Source organism: Chinchilla lanigera, unplaced genomic scaffold, assembly GCF_000276665.1.
Source record: "Chinchilla lanigera isolate Chin_1 unplaced genomic scaffold, ChiLan1.0 scaffold00037, whole genome shotgun sequence".
NCBI classification, from domain to species: Eukaryota; Metazoa; Chordata; class Mammalia; order Rodentia; family Chinchillidae; genus Chinchilla; species Chinchilla lanigera.
The window spans coordinates 5,518,094-5,538,032 of NW_004955438.1; positions in this window are offsets into that span (position 1 = coordinate 5,518,094).

Consider the following 19,939-nt stretch of genomic DNA (forward strand, 5'->3'; position numbering starts at 1 on the left):
ATAAACTCATGTTGTAAGAATTGGCCATATACTGGATGTCACTCTCTCTCAAACTGAATCCCCACCTTTGCCTCCTCCATGTCCCTTCCCAGAAGAGTTTTGTGGGTGCAGCCAGTGGCAGTTACAGGGGTAGACTTTTCAATTTGAGTATGAGAGCTGCCTCATTAGCACTGGAAAATCTTGGAATTGTGCTAGCATTACCTCTTCCTCTCTGCTCCTCTCTTCCTATCCAACACCTTGACATAGAAGAAAATTTAGATGTAAATATTTTTGGAAATAAATGCAATTTTTGTTATCAATACTAAAGTTCATTGCTCAGATAATTTCCTTTCACTTATCCATTTACCTGTTCTATTTCACAAGGTTTTGGAGCAGTTATATATATATATATATATATATATATATATAAATAGAAAAAGTTAAAGAAAATATAAATGCTAGATTATGCGGTAAGATTAGAATGTAATAAGTATACAAAGAACTGGAGAAGTGAAGCAGGATGAACAAATCAGGAAAACCTTCTCAGAGGCAGTTAATCTATTATGGCACTCACTACTATTTATTGAGGCTCCCAGAGTTACGTTTGTGTTGTTTTTTTCTACTGAGTTGCTCTTAAACTGATGATATAATGGGAAAGTTCATCCTTAACTAATTCAAATTTTTCATCATGTATACTTCCAAAGAGGCAGAGAAAAAGAGATATTTCTAATAGAAGTGTTACATATAGCTGTGATAAGAAGCTTAGATATTTCATAGAGCACAACATTTTTAGCATATTATCATAGAAATAGAGAATAGCCTCCAGGAAGAGAATCAGAGTTATTCAGAAGGAAAAGAAAATCAGGAAAAAGGAAGAAATTTCACGCATAAAGCAAATGTTTGAAAGGCTCAGACTGTGAAAATAAATAACTATACTCAATCTGGTTTAAAGCTGCTTTTCATTTTGAAGTGTTAGGACAGGGATAGATCTTAGAGTTCTCTTAGCTCAAACTCTTCATTTTACAGATGACAAAGCTGGCTTCCCGAGAGGTAAGTGATGTGCCTGTGGCCACACAGTCAGCGTGTTGTGCAACACAAATGCAATTCAGCTTGTCAGACTCCTGGTTCTGGGCTCTTTGTACTACTTCTCATTGTTGCTTCCAGCTGATGTCATGTAGGCAGGAGCTATCCAGGTGCCTTAGCAACAGCATGGACCTGCAGGGAGGAGACAAATGCAGGATACGCAGAGGGGCTGGAGACACCAGGAGCACTGGCAAAGTCTACAGAAAGAATGTTACATTTTGATATATTTTTGGCAGAAAGCAATACCGGGGAGGCACTCCAGTAAATAGTGCAACAGGAAAATCATAGGGAGAAGTACATTACACGATAGTTTGATATCATACTTTTTCTAAAAAGTACAGTCTTCAGCTGTGAGTTGAAATGACTAGATCCACATCCAGAAGAAGTCTCTTGTAAAGAAGTAATAGCATACCAGAGACTTGGCCATCTAAGGTTAGGGCAGGGCCAACTCTAGATCCAGGATGAAGTTCAGGTACATAACATAGAAACCTCCACTCACATTTCCTGTGGCGTAGAAAGACTGAATCTTGGAGGTGGGATGAGTAACTAGTTACATCAGTATATTAAATGGGTCACTGTGAATCCAGCAAGCCTTTTATGCAAATCTATGAGTGTGACTGAGCCATGTCTTATTTCTTCTTCTCAGCAGGAAGGACTCTTTAAGCAGAGGAATGAGCATGCAGGTGGAAGAACTCTTACATTTAGCTAAGAGAGACTGTGGAATGCATGTATTCACATACTAGGCAGGTGCATACTGTTCCAGCCAGGATGTGTTTGACAACAAGTAACAGATCGCCTGGTTAAGATAACCTCTGCTCACATGGATACTTGTTTTTTACTAACAAGATTTCTGGAAGTAGGCAATCCTACACTTTGGTGACTCAAAAATGTAATTGTTCGGTTTTTCCATCCTACACTCCCTAGCACATCATGACTTCTTTCCTAGTTGTAACCTGGGAGATGCAACTGTAACCATCAAGAATTCATGTGACAGCATTAGAAAGAAGTAAGAGGAGAAAGTGAAAAAGACCTTCTTTTCCATGTTTTCCTCATCATCAAATAAAGATATTTCCCAGAGGTTTCTCCTAGAGACTTTTCATTGTATACCTTGGTATTTTATATCTTTTTTAAAATTTTTAAGAGAATTAAAAAACAGCAAAAATAATACACAACTTCAAAACAAGATGATAGGAAATTAACAATGGTTATTATATTGCACATTTTTATCTTCAAAGTAGTTGCTCAAATTACCAGCTCTAGGCATGTAAGATTGATCAAACAGTATAAACATTAGCTGTTCCTTTCAATGACCTAATAGAAATTAGTAGTACAATTATCTTAAGTATCTTGTGTATATATATATATATCCCTTCTTTCTTTTCTCCTTTCCCTCATCCCAGTTCTTTCCTTTTGAGCAGCTTCTTTTTCCTTTCACAATATCTGTGGTACCTTTTGGATTTTATTTACTCTTTCAGTTTCTTACATGGGGGAGACAATATGATATTTACACATGTGAGCCTGATTTATTTCACTTATGAGTATGGTCTCTAGTTGCATCCATTTACCTACAAAAGCCTCAAGTTTATCTTTCTTTATGGCCGAATATTATTCCACTGTATAAAAAAACCCACATCTTTCCGATCTATTCCTCGGTTGATGGACACTTGGGTTGTTTCCAAGGTTCAGCTATGACAAATTGTGCCACTATAAACATGGGTGCACATATAACACTGTGATATGATTTTTTTAATTCTGGGAAAATACCCAGAAGCAGAATAGTTGGGTTGAATGTAACATTTAATCCTAGCTTTTTGAGGAATCTCCACACTGATTTCCATAGTAGTTGTACCAGTCTACACTCCCACCAACAGGGGAAAAGGGAGTAATTTCCTGCTAACGCCCTGCCAACATTTGTTATTGGTTGATTTTTTAAAAATGATAGCTATTCTTTCTGGGGTGAAATGTAATCTCAGTGCATTTTAATTTGCGGTTTTTGAATGACTAGTGATGCTGAATATTTTTTCATATATTTACTTATCATTTGTATTTCTTCTTCTGAGAATTGTGTATTTATCTCAGATGCCCATTTTTTAATTGGGTCTTTGAATTTTGGGAGTTTGATTTTTAAAACTTCTTTGTATGTTCTAGATAGAAATCCTTTGTCTGAGGGACAGTTGGCTAAAATTTTTTTGCAATTTGTGTGTTTCCTTTTACCCTGGAGGTAGACTCTACTTCTCAGACATCAGGCCAGGTGGGTAAGACCAGGTGACTGAGTTCTGGCTATTGAAATAGCTATAGAGATACAATCTACTACTTCTAGGCTTGGTCTGCATAAAATTCTTCATGGTTAGGGGTTAAATTGTGTAATGGAAGCCCATTATCCAATGTGACTAGTGTCCTATTAAGAGCAGAATGGGAGGTGAGACAGAAAAATGGAGAATGATATGAGACATGGGTGACAGAGATTGCAGTGCTACAGATATAAGACATGGCTGCTTCTACTAAAGAGTCAAGAAAGTATTCTCTTCCTGGGGGCTAGGTGGCACCATAGTCCTGTCAAACTTTGTTTTAAATTCCAATATTTAGATATTAAAAGGATGTGTTTCTGTTGTCTATTGTTTTCATTCAAAATCTGTGATAAATTTTTATTACAATTTTAGTGTCCTCTGTGGTCTTCATCTCTTCCCATCCCTTCCCTTCCCTTCCCTTTTCTTCCCTTCCCTTCCCTTCCCTTCCCTTCCCTCCCCTCCCCTCCCCTCTCCTTCCCTTCCTTTTCCTTCATTTCCTTCTCTTGCCTTTTGCTCTTACCATTGAAATGAATACAAAGATTCTGTAGAAAATGAAATGACACAGTCATTAGTTGGAAAATGCTTGAATTACTAAATAACTAAATGGACCATACATTACTGTATTACTTTTTTCTACTGGGTAATAGTATGACAGAAAAATAACCTTTATTAAATCCTGACATTTTTGGGTTATTTACAATTGCAATTATATTCCTTGGTTAGATATATTATAAAGCCTGGCCTTTAGAGATTGTAAAATTAGGAGTAATCATAGTGGAGATTATTTTAGAGTTCCTACCTCTGTAGATGCTCCAGATATAATGAATTAAATAACTCAATAAGTCGCCTGCCTGTTTATGAGGTTGTAGATCAATATGAGAGCATCTTCCTGTCTCAGATGTAATTATCAGGACCCAAAGAAGCAACGCTCTTCTGCCTCATAAGCTTAAAATATGATGAATAACATGATTAGCAATGTGGAGATGGAAACTCTTTCTAATTTGTGATTGCAAAGCTATCTTTTCATCTCCTTTTCTCTTATTGTGAATATTTTCAGTTTTATTCAATTGTTTTGGTGTATTTTATAAAGTTATAAAAGAAAAAGAAGAAGCTGCTGTTTTTATCTCAATGATTACATTTTTGTAAATACCATCCTCAAAGTTCGGTAACCACTCAAGCCCTCATTACCGCCTTCTCTGGCCTTCACTCCACAAGATATCTAAACAAAAATTTGCATGTTGAATATTCAATACAGTATCTTCAGCTATTTTTGTTTGAGAAGGCAGAAATGTAAAATATTAAAGGAAAATATATCTGATTTAGCCAAATGCAAGCAACAGAGAATGCAATCTGACCCTATATTCAGCCATCTAAATTTGAGACCCTTACTGAACATTTACATGCTGTGTGACCTAAGTTCAATTTCCTGGTTTGCCCTTCAGCAACTGTTGACAGAATGATTAAAGGGACTAGAAAAGGTGTTGGGGAAGCCAGAGAAAAAGGTTTTCAGGTGTTTCTTCTGAGACTATTCAACAGCTTCTCCCAGAATTGGTCTGCCTAAGGGTTAGGGGAAAACAAACAAACAAATAAGCAGATGGACGAAAAGCATGTTAGATGGTGCAGTAACTATGGAAAGTAGTTTTGTACTTCCACAAAGAGTTAAACAGAGAATTATTATCTGACCTATCAATTCTACTTCTACACACACACGCACACACACACATACACACACAATGTGAAGACAATAACTCAGATTCTTTTACACCAATATTCTTTGCACAAATATTCACAATAGCCAAAATGTATAAACAACCCAAGTACCCACAAATACATTAAATGAAAAAGAATATTATATATATAAATATTTTGGTTCATGAACTTGATCTCTGGTCTCAAGCTAAGCTGGACAAGAATCTAATCAAATTCAATGGTTAAGTTCAAGGTTGACCTTATGGGGAAAATTGATTTAGTTCCCATCTAGTTTGGTTTGCCACCATGGTCATGGAGAGAACTGAGTTCATTAATTGAGTGAGCCATTGCTGTACTATATACATACACACACACACACATACATATATGCATATACATTATATATAGTATACATATATATTTATATATATATTATTCAAACATAAGAAGGAAATGAGATTCTAACAGAAGTTACAAGGTTGATACACCTTTAAAACATTATGCACATGAAAAAGGGCAAATAGTGTACTATACCAGTTACACTGGCCCATTGCATGCATGGGTCCCATATCAGCAGATTCAACCAACCACAGGTGGTCAATATTAGAAAAAAATTACATCTGTACTAAACACATGTAAAGTTTTTGAACATTATCATCTAGGCAATGTAGTATTAAATTTTCTATATAATATTTGTGTTATGTATTATAAATAAACTAGAAATAGCTTGAAGCATATAGGAGGATATGTGTAAGATATGTGTAAAATTACATCTTATATAAGGAATTCGATGCTTTGCTGATTTGGGTATCCACAGAGGTCCTTGAATGACTTGCCATTGATAACTTTATGTGAAATATAAAAATAAGCGAACTCATAAAGATGGAAAGTAGATGAGAAGTTACCCAGAACTGGTGAGGAGGAGATATGGATAGTTATTGCTTACTGAGTACAGCTTGTCTGGAAAGAGAAAAAAAATTAAAAATAATTATAATAGTTTAATAATAATTGCCATTTATGTCACTTAATTGAACATTTAGAATGTTTAAGATGGTTAAGACTTAGGTTCCATATATTTTAATTCAGTAAAAATAATTAAAAATAAAAGTGAGGAAATATTTTTGCAATTAAAAAAATAACAAAGTGGATTTGACATGTTTTTACCCCAAATATATGCTAAGTATTTGAGGTACTTGATGTGTTAACTAGCTTGATTTTATTGGTGCACAATTTGTAAATGTATTGAAACATAAATTTCCTATAAATGTATATATAACTGCCCATTAAAGATAAGACAAAACTTTAAAAATTCCTTTAACCAAAGTCTTTTTGATGTCAATAAAGATTTGTAAACTACTCTTTGTATCATGCCAAACAGTTATCATTGGTGAATCTTTATTTGCAGAGTGGTGTCTTTCCAAGGATGGCTTAACTCTTTCAGAATTTATACTTCACTAAACATAGAGCTCATTCTCCCAAATGAAGCAAACCTAATACTCGTCAGCTCTGGATCTCAGAAGCAGAGTTGTGTAATGATGACAGTTTGTAGCAAATAATGATTTTCTAGGAAGATCCAGCAATGAGCCTGGGATTAGTGACTATGGCTCTTGGAAAAATAGGAAAAAAAAGTTTCATTGCTAAATGCCTCAAGGGAATTCACCTCACTAGGTTCAAGAAGTTAGGGTGCTACTGTGTTGTCCCTAAATACTGACAATTCAGTGGGATAAATGGCGGTATGGTAGGGCCTGGAGACACTCTGAAGCTTATAAGTAAACATAGTTTTCCTGAGGGTTGCAAGGAGGAAGTTTGAGGGTTTTACACAACGGTTGATGCTGCTGCATATTTTCTTAAAATGTACGCTTACCTCTGATGGCGCTCAACAACAGCCACTGTGATTTATAACCTTCCAAGGAGTACATGCTCTTTAATCTTTATCTCAGTGAATGGTCAACATGTGCTATGGCTGCTTGTGCCTCTGAGTGGGTAACCTGGAATACATTTTGCCTCTCCACACCCCTTCTTTATGCCTTATGTTCAGAATCTGTCCATTGACAGGCTGATAAGGGATGTTTCTTTTATGAGACCAATTAGAACAAAGAGCAGTCAGGAAAACCTTTCATTTTTTGAGTTTTCCCATATGATGGAGCTCCACTGCTACCCAAGTCTCTTTTCATTGTTTGTGTCTCACAGAAGAGAACTTTCAGAGACAGACTTGAATTGCAACATAAATTTTGGAAGGGTTACGTTCTTATATTAATTGGGAACAACCTGTGCACAGTATAAATATTTTACTATGTTTCTTACAAAATCACACATACAAAAATGGAATGGCTATTTGTTTCCTATTATCTTGTAATTATTTGTTTTTATGTGAGAATGTGGCTTGTTTATATTAAATAATCGAAGTGGGAAAAATCGCAGTATTTTTCCCACTTTTTAAGGCAACATTCAGATATAATTTTCTGGACAAGAATTTACCATATCTAAAAGCTTGTTCTTCAGGTCCCATTTTGGTTAAGTGACTCTATGAGGGTAAGGGTGCCCTTTACTTTTTGCTAGACTAAATTAGTATATTATTAAAGATTAGAGGGGCTGGGGATTTAGCTCAGCGGCAAAAGCGCCTGCCTGGCAAGCGTAAGGTCGTGAGTTCGATTCCCGGTACCGGAGAAAAACAAAAAAAACAAAAAAAACAAACAAACAAACAAAAAAACACTGTTAAAGATTAGACTCTTCTAAATTCCTAAGCCATACTGAGCCCATGTATAAAAGACAAAACTTACATTTCTAAACTGTCATTATAAAAACTTATAGAGACCCGGGTGTGGTGGCACATGCCTGTAATCCCAGAATTTAGGAGGCTGAGGCAGGAGGATCACTGTGAGTTTGAGGCTAGCTTGGACTATATGAGTGAGTCCAAGATCAGCATGAACTACATATTAAGACCCTGTATCCAAAACAAACAAACTAATTAACTAACACACAAGCAAACAAACAAACAAATCCCCAAGAACTTCCAAAAACACCATGGTGAATTACAGTGGCTAATCTTAAGAATATTTGTTTTTGTCTGAAAAAAACTAGCCGTTTAATGGTTAAGTCCATTCAACACTGCATTTCTCTTTGTTGCAACTCAAAACTTGCTAAAAGTAAAGGAGACATTAGAGAATTGAAAAAGGTGGTGCACTGAAAGTTGAATGTGCATGCCATCTGGGTTGTTCTTCCTTACAAGATGGAGCCAATAGCAAAGTGAAATCACTTTAGACTTTGGTGGTGTTAACAACAGTTATCCAGTTTCAAGTCCCTGTTGTATAGTAGAAATATTTTAGATCTACCTAGTTTAAGCTTCAAAAACGTCCCTGCAAGCTAAATACTATGAAAAAAAATGTAAAGTGCTCTGCATGATTATATTGGGGAGAAATCACTGTAAAGGTTTTATGGAGGAAGAAACTTTTAGGCAAAAATGTAAAGTTGAGTACCCATTAGAAGACTACAAGAAAAGTTATTCCTGGAAGGTGATGGAGGATATATAAAAGACCTGAGTTAGGCAATGGTTCAATCTGTCCAGACCTCAGACAGCAGGATAGATTTTTGGGAGATTAGTGAGGAACAAGGAGCATGAATTTGGATTAGTTATTAAGGGCTAGATCACACAAGGTGTCTATCTCTGATCCACTCGTAAGATTAGTGGTTCATTCCAAGAAGAAGAGATAACAATGATAAATATACATGCACCAAATAATGGTGCACTGAGTTATATAAAACAGATATTAATAGACAGGAAAAATCAAAGAAGCACTAATGTAATCGTAAGAGGGGACCTTAATACCCCACTCTCACAAACAGGTAAATGAACTAAATTGAAAATTAACAAAGGTATATCAGAATTAAATGAAACTTATGAACAAATGGAATTAGTAGATGTCTATAGAGTGCTCCACCCACAACATCAGAATACACATTCTTTTCATCTGCACATGGGACGTTCTCCAAAATAGACCACATATTAGCCCATGGAACATGCTTAAGTGAGTGCAGAGGAATTGAAATCATGTCATGCATGTTATCTGACCATAGTCCAATGAAACTGGAAATCAATGGCAAAATAAATTTTAAAAAAACTACATAAATACATGGAAATTAAACAATATACTTCTGAACAACCAGTGGGTCACAGAGGAAATTAAAGAAAAAGTTAGACAGTATCTACAATTAAACAATAACACCAATACAACATATGTGAATGTATGGGATGTAATGACAACAGTCCTACATGGGAAATCTGTAGCAATGAGTTCTCACATCAGGAAAACAGAATAAGCTCAAATAAACAATCTGATGTTGAAGCTAAAACTTGTAGAAAAAGAAGAACAATTATATCCACAGTTCATATGAGGGATGAAATTATAAAGATAAGAACAGAAATTAATGCAATTGAGACTAAGAAAACAATACAAAGAATCAATGAATTGAAGAGGTGTTTCTTTGAAAGACTGAATGAAATTTATAAACCTTTAGCCAACCTCATTAAAAGTAAGAAAAAAAAGACTCAACTCAAGAAATTAGAAACAAAAAAGGATGAAATCATGAGGGGTTCTATAGAAACCCAGGTGATCATCAATACTTACTTTGAGAACCTGTACTCTAATCAGATGGAAACACAAAAGAAATGGATGGACCCCTAGACATATATGAATTCCCAAAACTGAATCAAGAAGATATAAAAATTCAAAATGACCTAATGTCATTCAATGAGATTGAAAATATAATTAAAAACTTACTGACAAAGAAAAGCCCAGGTCCGGATGGATTCACTGTTGAATTCTACAAGAAATTTACAGAAGAACTAATGCCACTAATGCTGAAACTTTTTAATGAAATTGAAAGGGAGCAATATTTCCAAAACCATTTCTGAAGCTGGGTGTGGTGGTGCGTGCCTATAATCTCAGCTACTCAGGAGGCTGAGGTGGGAAGATCACTTGAAACCAGGAGTTCTGGGCTGCAGTGTGCTATGGTGATTGAATGTCTGCACTAAATTCAGCACCAGTATGGTGACCTTCTGGGAGCAGGGGACAACCAGGTTGCCTAAGGAGAGGTGAATCAGCTCAGGATGGAAATAGAGCGGTCAAAATCATTCCTGGAAGTATTAACTTGATACCAAAACCAGAGAAGAATTCAACAAAAAAATAACTATAGGCCAATATCCCTAATGAACATAGATGCAAAAATCCTCAATAAAATACTAGTAAATTGAATGCAGCAAATCATCAAGAAGATTATACACCATGATCAAGTAAGATTCCACCCAAGGATGCAGGGTTTGTTCAACATATGCAAATCAATAAATGTAATACACTATATCAGTAGAGCCAAAGACAAAAATTATGCTCATCTTAATGGATGCAGAAGAAGCATTTGACAAAGTCTAATACATATTCATGATAAAAACCCTATAGAAAGTTGGCATAGATGCTCTTTGTCTCAATCTGATAAAAGGCGTCTATAACAAATCAACAGCTAACATCATACTAAATGGCCAAAACCTGAAAGCTTTCACTCTAAATTCAGAAACAAGATGAAGAGGTGCACTATCTCCATTCCTATTCAGTATCATTCTGGAAACATTAGCCAGAGCAATTAGACAAGAGAAACAAATAAGAGGAATAACGATAGGAAAGGAAGAAGTTAAATTATCATTATTCACAGAGGACATGATACTCTACATAGAAGACCCCAAAAACTTCACCAAAAAAATTAGAGACTTAGTAGTTAAATTCAGTAGTGTAGCTGTATACAAAGTCACCACTCAAAAATCAGTAGCATTCATGTACACAAATGAGAAATTGAGAGAGAAATAAGGGAAACCACACCCTTCACAATAGCATCCAAAAGAGATGAAATACTTAGGAATCAGTCTAAAAAATAGGTAAAAGATCTATATATTGAAAATTACAGTACTATGAAAAAGGAGAACAAAGAAGGGATCAGAAAATGGAAAGATATCACTTGCTCATAGATATGAAGAACCGACACTGTGAAAATGGTTGTACTATCAAAACTGTTATACAGATTTAAGGCAATCCCAATCAAAATACCATTAGCATACCTCACAGAACTAGAGAAAAGATTCCTAAAATTCATTTGGAACCTGAAGAGACCTAGAATAGCAAAAGCAATTCTAGGCATCAAAGTTAAGTCAGGGGAAATCAAAATATCTGACTTGAAATTATACTACCAAGCTATTGTGATTAAAAACAGTATTATACTGACAAAAAGCAAACAACAAAAACCAAAGGAATAACAATGCCAAAAAAACCTTCACAAAGACCTAGGACCAGTGAAACAAAATAGAAGATGCAGAAACAACTCCAAACATATAGAGCCATCTTCTCTCTGACAAAGTGCTCAAACATGTTCACTGGAAGAAAGTAACCTCTTTAGTAGATGGTGATATAAAAATTGGCTTTCTACCTACCCAAATTAAAACTATACCCATGTTTATCACAATACACTAAATTAAAGTCAAGATGGATCAAAGATCTAAAAATTAAAACAGAAACACTAAATCTGCTGGAAGAGAAAATAGGTAGAAATCTTGAAGACATATGTATAGGCAAAGATTTCATGAACAAAACCCAGAATGCAAGGAAAACAGTAGAAAGAATCAATAAATGTGATCTCACCTTATTAAAAACATTTTGCAGAACAAAAGAAATCACCAACAAAGTGAAAAGAGAACCCAGAGTGGGAAAAAAATTATAGCCAGTTGTTCCACAGACAAAGGACTTATATTCAGAATATGTACAGAATTGAAGAAAATCTCGCCCCCAAAATTTAAAGACCCAATCCAAAAGTGGCAGCAGAAATGAATGGGCATTTCTTAGATGAAGAAATACAAATGGCAAATAAATACATGAAAAAATGTTCAACATCTTTCATCATTTGAGAAATACAAATTAAAACAACACTGAAAATCCATTTTACTCCACAAAGAATAGCCTCATCAAGAAATCAACCAATAAAAATGCTGGTGGGGTTATGAGAAAAAGGAACCCTTCTCCACTGTTGGAGGGAGTGTAGACTGGTGCAACCATTATGGAAATCAGTGTGGAGATTCCTCAAAAAAGTAGGATTAGTGTTCCCATTGGACTCAGTTATTCCCTTTCTGGACATTTTCCCAGAAGAATTAAAAGCATCATACTACCTTGATATATGTGTATCCATGTTTATAGCAGCACAATTTGTAATAGTTAAATCTTGGATATAACCCAAATGCCCATCAACTGAGGAATGGATAAAAATGGATGTAGTATTTTTATACAGTGGAGTACTACTTAGCCATAAAAAAGATAAACGTGAGACTTTTATAGGTAAATGGATGCAATTAGAGACCATACTCATCAGTGAAATAGGTCAGACTCCCATGTGTGAGCATCATGTTGTTTCCCTGGTGTGAGAAACTGGAATAGTAAATAAGGTCCAACATGTACAATAGATATTATGAAATGAGATGAAACTGTTCAAAATGAAAGAGGAACTGGGGTGGGGAAAGTGAAATGAAGGAAGGGAAAAAGAGAAAAAGTACAACACAGTTAAGATAATTCTATTACCAGTTTTTCTCAGTTCATTGAAAGAGAATGGCTTTGCTAATACTGTTTGGACAATTTTTCATGCCTATATCTCATACTCTGATTTACTACTTTGAAGAAAGCAATACACAATATATTAACTATTGTTATTCTCTTATTGTTTTGTTTTAAAATTCTGTTTTATTTTTTCCCATAAAATAAAAAAAATTAAAAAATAAATTTTGATCAATTAAAAAAATAGTGGTTTGTATTGATCATTGCACACATGTCTGTGTTCTCAGTGCAGATTCAGAGAGGATACTATGCCACTTTTCTTGATTATTGCAAGACCAAAACTCATCCAGGGCTTTGATGTGCACGGTAGACTTGATTAGAACCAGGTTTACTGGCAAAGTTCTATTGTAGCTTTGTAACAAATTAGTATCAGGCCCCACCTTTCAAAAATATCTATAATAATATTGACCAGTGTGGGCTCTAACCTTTCAGAAGTTTGCTTCTCTCTACTTCTTGTCTCTTAGCTTTTCTCTCCCATTTCTTGAGTTATCCTGTCTCTCATCTTTTTTCTAACTAGCACACATCCACTGCACACTCATTTTCAATGGAGATCAGTTTAACAATCTTCTGTTGTTAACTAATACCCAGTGTCTCCTATTCCAACTCAAAAGACTTGATTAGATAAATATAAAGTGATGAGAAGTCCTCTTCCATGGAGAATGCTGATGATACAGGTAAAGGTAACTATTTTTATCCCCATGCCTGTAAATTGTGAAAGCAATTTGAAATTGTGAAAGCAATAATGAAACCACAATGAAAACATCAATTTTTATAAGAAAATAAGGTATATTTTCACTATGGTCTCAGTAAGATGTTTTAAGCATATTTTGCTTTCTGTGGTCAATTACATATAATTCAGGGGTATATAAATTACGTTTGTTTATTGAGCTAATCTATTGTGATACCTTATCTTCTAATCATCCCTTTACACCAATCTTGATCTTTGTATTTTTCCTTTTGGGTAAAAATCAGGATTCTTGCTTACAAACAAAAGAATCTTTCCTGATTGGTTTAAGTAGAAGAGGGTATAAGTTAAAGGGTTGTATGTGGCACACAGGCCTTCCAACTGCAAGTGTAGTGGTCTCAGGAGGTATGTAGTCAGGAATTACACATAACTGTTCCATGACAAAGGATGAAAAACATTTATTAGAAGCATTAAATTTGCAAAATTAATACAATTTGAAGATTAGTTGGAGAGGGAGATAAAAGAAGGGAGAAGTTAAATATGAATTTCAGATTTCTTGATAAAAAGCTCATAGCTTGATAGTTCCATTTACAGAGTATCACAGTCATATAAACTCTGTGGCTACACAACACCTTTGCATAGTCTCTTTGTGTTTGGAAATTCATACACTATGAATGCTGTCATACCAAAATGGAGGCTAGGATTTGTTTTCACAACTTCCTTTATTGCTAAATTACATTCCAGAGACAGTTTTCTCTCCCTTAGAGGGATAAAATGAGGAAAAACCAAGCCAAGAATCAATCTTTGTGTTAACCTGGTGTCAGACAAGTTAAATTTTTCAGAAGAAATCATGGACTCTTTGCTTCCAGTTTAAAGTGTTTTCATTTGAACAACAGTACTGCTGCCAAGCAGCGGAAGCCATAGTGTTTTTACTAGGACAACTCTAATGGGATATAATGGGTCTGATTCTTGGCTACATAACTTCTAGTTTTACTTCTACAGCCTCCCATTTCTCTTCCACTAATGTTACTCTCCTGCCAGTCTGTATTTTCCAGTTTAGTCAGTGGCATTCTTTTAAACTGCAAATCTGATAATACTATTCCACTAATCAAATCTTGCTGTGGCATTTCTTTGGCCCGAGTCAAAACTCCTAAGGCATTAGTTTCCTAGGGCTGCCATAATAAATTATCACGAACTTGGATGGCTTTAAACAAAAGAAATATATCCTCTCCCAGTTCTGCAGGTTAGAAGTCTGAATGTGAGGTGCTGGCGAGGCCATGCTCCTTTGAGAGACTCTGGGATGTGTCCGTCTTCCCTTCTTGGCTCCTGGTGGTTGCAATAGCAAGAACTTTCGGCAGTTCTTGCGGTTCTGTGGCTTGTAGCAGCGTGGCTACAGCATCATTCTTCCCAAGCACATGAGTTCTCTGCGTGTATTTCCCTCTTCCCACGGTGTTCTCCAGGATTCATGCTCAGTGTAACCTGTATTTAGGTGGATTATATCTGCAAGACTTTATTTCCAAGTAAGGTCACAGCCACAACCATTGGGGTTTACAACATCAGCAGATTGTTTTGGGGAAAATATTCCAACCCATAAAAGTGACATACAAGATAGTACATGGTGCGATCTCTGTGCACCTTCCTACCTTCAGCTGTTTACTTCTTTATCCATTTATTCCCCCATCCAACTATTCTTGACTCCAGTTTCTTGAGAGCAATGTGTTCTCCATAATCTCACAATCCCACCCAAGCAAGTTTCCTCTCTTTTGAACACTCTATTTACATCTGACCCCCTTCCCTTATGCTTTCTCAATCCTCAGGGATACTTTTTACATGTTTCTTGACACTACACTAACTTATGTGACCCTGTTTTGTGCTCCCACAGTATCTGGATTTCTCGCATCATAATACATAGCACATGTTACAGTGGTGGTACACGTGATAGTAGAGCACCAAGAAGTCTGTGACAATATCTATTTTCTCTTTTTTGGGGGTACCCAGGAATCAAACTCAGGACCTTGTGCTTACCAGGCAGACACTGTGCCACTGAGCTGTCTCCCCCGCCTGATATTGATTTTCTTAATGCTAGTAGTCCAGCACTAACTATAGACTTGCACTAAGAAGAATAAATTTGGAAGCTCTGTGATAGTTTTGAGTATGTGTGGGCCACTTAGCTATCTAAATCCAGGATCTTGTTGGAAGGGGTCTACTGGATTTTTTTTTTTTTTGGTCAATATTCTTTAACAAAAGTCCTCTTATGAAGAATATATTGAAGTTCTTAGGAGGTTATATGTCACAGAAACTTCTTTCAACTTCCTCTTCTAGGAATGACCTTGGATCATAGTCCTGTGGTAATCTTGTCTTGGTATAGTGTATCCTCTTGTGCATCAATGAAACACAACTGTACAAAACTCTTTTAGAATTTGCTCATTTCTATTTGATTTATTAAAGTTGTTTTATAACTTCATTTTACAGTAGTCATTACAATGATAATTAATCTATTATTTTCTAGTTACAGTCATTACCAATGGTTAGGAAAGTGTAGCCTTCACACATCAACTATAAAATCAGAATTTTTGCAGCCTCCATAGATCTACTGGCTGTTTAGATGAAACGCTTAGCATTCAGGACTATGGTTTCTGATTTCTACTCTATATTCCAACACCCCTCTGAATTACTCTCAGTGAAAGGTGTGGTATTCTTCAAATGGCTGCTAATACAAAAATATTCAACATTCATTGTCAGATCCTGTTTCTATTTTTGTGGGTAAGTATGAATATATCTATTTTTGGAAATGCACTAATTTATCATTAGTATATAATTCTCTGAATACTCCTGCCCTTTCTGCTACTTTTCTGCTTCTTTAGAAAAACGTAGTTTAATGTTTTCATTTTTTAACTTCTCTTGTTGTACTTCAGGTTTCATGAAGAATTACAAGGAAAGGAGAAATAAAACTTCATTTGAGAAACCTCTTACCAATTCTCCACAAAATTAATTTAGAAAGAAAGTGGGCACCAGTATTATTTATATAATAGGGCCTATATTAACCAATAGCTGCTCTTTAGTGGTATAATTTGTAATAAGAATTGCTAAATGTAAAAATCCTACAAAACACTGTCACAATAGTTCTGATCTCAACATTTACTGCAATTTATATAATCAGGTGCAGTATCTGTTCAATCTTTACCTCAGTAAACACACACACACACACACACACACACACACACACACACACCCCACACACTTACCTGGAATTACATGAGTTCAAAAATCACTGTTTATCACTAATTTTATACAGAAGTTTAGAGAAGTAGTAAAGATAATTTTATACGAAGGATTAGAGAAATAACGAAGATACACTGGGATGAATTCTAAGGAGTGGAACCCCTCCGCATTGTTCCCCCATGGATGGTTACCTCTTTCTGTCCTGTAGGGGTTCCATGCACCTGTAGAATGTTTTAAAGGATGGGGGTAACTTCAATGGGAAAATACTTCTTAATAAAGAAAATATAGTACATAAAATATAATACAGGGTTTTCAAGGGAATAGATGTAAAATAGAGCACATAATTTACAGGATTCTTTTATAATATTCACCCAAAAGTCAAATGCAGAGCAGTGTAAAAGATCTGTCCATGCACCAGAGATCCAGAGTCCAGCTAAGGATCTGGATACCACAGCAATGACCTGTATGAGTTGAGCTCAAGGCCTAGAACCCACATCTCATGCAAGTCTGTACCAAGGATACGCACTCAGAAGGCCCAAAGTTCAGTGGTGGAAGCTAGAAAGTCTGCACCAGAGGGGTGAAGGATCTGTGCCAGCAGGCTGAGGGATCTGCACTGGATCTAGGAAGCAATGTTAAAAGTAAGGACCAGAGCTCCCTGGAAGAGAACCTCGGCCATCCTCTGCAACAATGAGGTCCTGAGCTCCTCCAATGATGAGAACAGCTGAGTTCATATCAGGAAAGTCAGCTCAACAACCTTCTCCAGGAGAATCAAGAGTGCACCATCTTTCCCTCCAGTTCTGCTTTATGCTGTTGGTAACAATCTTCAGGTGGGCCTTCCACACCCAGAACCATACTGTTTCAGTTCAGCTGGGTGTTACAAGTTGACCATTAGTTAATCCACCTCAGGCCTGAAAATGAGGGCTGTGCTGCCATTTGTAACCACGTGGATGAACTTACAGTACATATTATTAAACAAAACAAATGAGCCACAAAGGACAAATACTTAAAACTCCCACTTGGATGAAGGGTCTAAAGTAACTAGTCTCATAGAGTCAGAGAGAAGAATGAAACTGTGGGTACTGGGGCTGGAACATGCGGGGTGGATATTAAATTTTTGTTGTGCAAGATGAATCACTTCTAGTGATCTACTGCACAACATGGGACTTACAGTTGGTGATATGGTATTATGCAGTTTAAAGTATGACAAGACTCATACTTTGGATCTCATATTGTGTTCTTACCGACACACACACACACACACACACACACACACACACACTGACACTGGAAAGTTTTGGTTGCGATAGATATGGCAAAACTCTGTTTGTGAGAATGGTATCATCCCTCTATACTTATGTCCACACATTAAAATGTGTAAATATATACATAAAGTGTGTACAATTTATTATATATAAATCATAAATATTTTATCATGAATGTTGCATATATCTGTATCTCAAAGGTATTTTTAAAATTGTATTAGATATTCTACTAAGATCTTATTGCTTAGTGCATAGTATGGAAAACACAGGTATTATATGACACATTTGTTTCTTTGAAAAACTCTTGTTGTTTTCCTCTATAATCAGTTGCATTTGACTCATTCAAACATATTATTCTGTCATGAGAGTGGCAAAGGATCCATGGAACAAAAGATACTGCTGTAGGCACTTGTAAACTTTAGTTTTTGATCTTTTCCTCTTGTTTGAGAGGTATATTTACTTGGTGCTTTGACAGCTTCCAACAATAATTTAAGGTCTCTAGTAATATGGGGTTTGCATTACGATCGCTTTTGTGAGGCCTAGAATATAATTTCTCCTATCCCTCTTTATCCCCAGGCCATCTCCATCTCCATCTTCAAAACCATCCTCATTTCTAATTGTCTGCACATTTACTCCTTCTTTTATTTTAATATATTTGCACAGCCACTTACCTTGTAGGCAGTATGAAAATCTGAGTCGAAGCACTGGCTTTTTCGCTTAGTAACATTTTGCTAGTAAGTTACTGAACAATGTGTGCCTCAGTGCCCTCATGCACATGATTCTCTTTTACTGGTTGGTGGTAAAGGGTAAGTTACTTAATCTATGTAAAGCCCTTAAATGGGTGTCTGGCAAAAAACGTTTTGTAAGTATTTGCTTCTAGATGCTTCTGTTCATGAGTTTTGTAACTATGTGATGGGTAACTAAAAATTCAAAAGTTGAAGCATTGTTTAAAAAGCAAGACCTGTATTCTGCGGCACCAAACATCATCTTTGCTTTGCCTTGCTTACTGTGCTTTCCTAAAGCAGCCAGCAATTTGTGGACCCTCACCCACACATGAGGACTTCATCCTAAGCCCAGGCTATAAACTTTTCATATGCTGGACTGGGACCTCCCTGGTGATGCAAAGGTTTGTAGACCCTACATTTCTACATACACAGCTAAGGACCCAATCCAGAAACAGGGTCAATAATTTCTCAAAAGAGAATGATTAATATATAGGCTCCATATTTCTCAGAAATGGTAGGAGCTCTTCCTTTTCAGAGCTGTATTTCTAAACTGAAGTTTGACTTCACTTTCTTCAATACCTCTGTTAGCGCCTTTTTCAGAAGACATTCAGAATGTCCCAATTAATGACAACCTCGCCTTTGATCAAGGAATTACTTGGAAAGTAGTGATGAAATATGGACACCCTAGCAATTATTTACCCCACTGCCAGATTCAGCCTGATAGCATGATAATAGATTAAAGAACTGGGTAACATACAAGGTTAAAGGCAACGCCCTGTAGTTTCAAGATGTTGATCTCTAACATGCAATATATGAGCTGAAAAAATTTCCAGTACACAGTGCCATGTCCTTAATAGTTAGAGTACATGGATCCAGGGACAAAAGGACAGAAGTAGAGATGATCCATTTCACCAGGGACCCATTTGGTTTGGATATTTGTGTTTCCCATCCCACAGTTTGAGCCTTTGCTTTAATAGAGTTCCCAGTTCCCAGAAATACTTCCATCAGGAGATGGTAGACCAGGGGACAGGAGGGCAGTGTGTGTGGGGGCATGGTAAAACGATAAAAATGTGATGCATGTGTATACGAATACCACAAGATGATGTAATTTTATGTATGATAAGAATATACTAATACAAACAAAATATAAGAAAGGTTTATTTGATGAACTTTGGGACTAATGCTGGATTTTTCAGACTTGTCATGCTAATGTACACAAAAGCTTTTTTTAAAAAGCCATTTAGTTAAAAAGATAATCATCCTTTCTTGCTAGGAGGAAACAGACTGTTGCTACACACTGAAGGTGAAGTAGAAGTATGCCTTCATCCTGGAGATTAACTGATTAATTGAGGCATCCATTTGTTCC